Source organism: Cyprinodon variegatus, unplaced genomic scaffold (genome assembly GCF_000732505.1).
Source record: "Cyprinodon variegatus isolate N-32 unplaced genomic scaffold, C_variegatus-1.0 Scaffold961, whole genome shotgun sequence".
Lineage (NCBI taxonomy): Eukaryota > Metazoa > Chordata > Actinopteri > Cyprinodontiformes > Cyprinodontidae > Cyprinodon > Cyprinodon variegatus.
This window is the reverse complement of record NW_015151414.1, coordinates 287736-290320: the sequence shown is the minus strand read 5'-3', so window position 1 is coordinate 290320 and position 2585 is coordinate 287736.

Below are 2585 nucleotides of genomic sequence, written 5' to 3'. Positions count from 1 at the left end.
GCAGCAAACACTCACTTTCTAAATGAACTGAACAGCTTCTTTGAAAGGTTTGAGGCACTAAACAGCCTCCAGCAGTGAAAATTGTTCCACATCTGGGGGGAGAGGCACTAAACCTGGATGTAGCTGATGTGAGAAAAACTCTGAGGAGAGTCAACCCAAGGAAGGCCCCAGGGCCTGATAACATACCTGGGCGGGTGTATAAGGAGTATGCAGATCAGCTGGCTGGTGTCCTCACAGACGTTTTTAACAACTCACCATAGTGCCGACATGCTTCAGGTCAACTCACTCAATGATTCCCGGCCTGCAGTGCTGACTCCAATCATGATGAAGTGCTCGATAGTCTGGTTAAAGAACACATCGTCTCCAGTCTGCCACCAACATTCGACCCATTTCGCCTACAGACGGAACCGCTCCACTGAGGACGGCATCTCTGCTGCTCTCCACCTGAGCCTGGCACACCTGGAGGAGAAGAACACCCACCTGCGGATGCTGTTCCTGGACTTCAGTTTAGCTTTCAACACCAACATCCCACAGCATCTGATGGGCAAACTGGAACAGCTGGGATTCAATGCACCCCTCTGCAACTGGCTGCTAGACTTCCTCACCAACAGACCTCAGTGAGTCCGGGTCGGACAGAACACCTCTTATGTCATCAGTCTAAGCCCCTCCCCTCAGGGCTGCGTCCTGAGCCCCCTGCTGTTCACCCTAATGACACACGACTGCATCCCCAGGTGCAACACCAACCACAGATGTGCAAACGACACCACATTGGTGGACCTCATTAGTGATGACCAGGACTACAGAGAGGAGGTGGAGCAGCTGGTGGACAGGTGCAAAGATAACAGCCTGATCCTGAACGTGGAGAAGATGAAGGAGATCATCTTGAACTTCAGGAAGAACCGGCCTAACCACGCTCCACTGATCATCAACAGCTCAGCTGTAGAGGTGGTCAGCAGCCTGAAATTCCTGGGGGTGCACATCACAGACACCCTCACCTGGAATGTAAACACCACCTCACTGGTAAAAAGGGCCCAGAAGTGCTTGCACTTCCTGCAGAGGATGAGGAGAGCCCACCTGCCCCCACCCATCCTCCCCACCTTTTACAGAAGCACCATAGAGAGCGTTCTGACCAGCTGTCTCACTGTGTGGTGTGGAGGCTGCAGCGCCTTAGACTGGAAGAAGGTGGGAACAGCAGAGAGGATCATGGGGGCTCCTCTTCCCTCCATTAAAGACATTTCATGCCCAGCACTGCGTGTCCTGAGCCCGTAACATCATCAATGACCCCTCACCCCCCCACCATGGACTGTTCTCCCTGCTGCCCTCTGGGAAGAGACTTCGAAGCATCCGACCAATAAATATATAAGTAAGTAATAAATCAATAAATCTGTCTAAGTTTAATGTATTCAAAATCAATAATTACACCAATTAATTTGGGGACCCTATTTGTTTGAAACAAAAATATCACAAAAAATATGTTTTTGTGTTCTCAGGTCCACCCCCACCACTAACATGCGTATGCTGTCAGTAGTTCAGTTCTCATATCAGATTAAGTTTGTGGGTTTGTCAGGTCAGATCTTACATCTGTGGTTTCGAGTTGCAGAGAAAAGCTCAGAGCTTCTGACATTAAGCGGTCAACAAAGAGGAGCTGTTTACCGTCTGTTAAACTGCTGCTCGCCTCATTTATTTCAGCTCCAGAATGAAGGGAACATCTGTCCTCATGCTGCTGGGTGAGTCCATCTGCTAGATGTTTACAGATGTTAAAATAAAGATTAACCACCAAATTGGGCAAATTGTAATCATGATATTAAATTTGCTAAATGGAAACACTGAAATCTTGAAATAACTTATGTTTTTAAAATTAAAAAAAGTTTCTTTTAGTCTGCGATGATGAGCACTAGAGCCGAGGCTAAAATATCCATGTATCTAATGCATTGATATCTGCTGCTGTGATGTTTATGTCAGAGTTATCATGGTAACAATGTATTCTCGTGCAGTTTTAATTGTATCTCTTATTTAATGGAAAAAACATCAATAGCAGAATATCGATGTGGTTTTGAACACATTTATAATGGAAACATGGCTACTCTAGCCTCTAATGACTAGAGTCTTATTTCTCTTCAGTTCTGACCTTCCTGCTGTGCTGCACAACAAACCAAGGTCAGACATCTTCTTGTCTTTCCCACCTGCAGTAACTTCTACTGCCTTTCTCCTTTGGCCTGGTCAGCTGCTACATTGCAAAAGGATTTTAACCAGACACAAACCCGCATAGGTTATGATTAATGTAAACAATGAATGGTGAAATTTAAATGAGACAATAAACAGATGAAAATTAAGATTTATTTTTTAAGATTTTTAGTTTCATGAACGAGCCCACAAGTTAAAGGATCTAGAAACTATCTCAGGTACTAAATGGTGTTGAGGTAAATAAAAGAAAAAAGCGACAATAGAGTATAATTTATTTTACTGTTAAGTAAATGTTAAACACAATGACTGTTTTTTTTGTTGTTTTTTTTCCCAGCTGCTCTGACTGTGAGTTCCAGCAGATCTCAGTTCTTTGAAGGAGAATCTGTGTCTCTGAGCTGTGA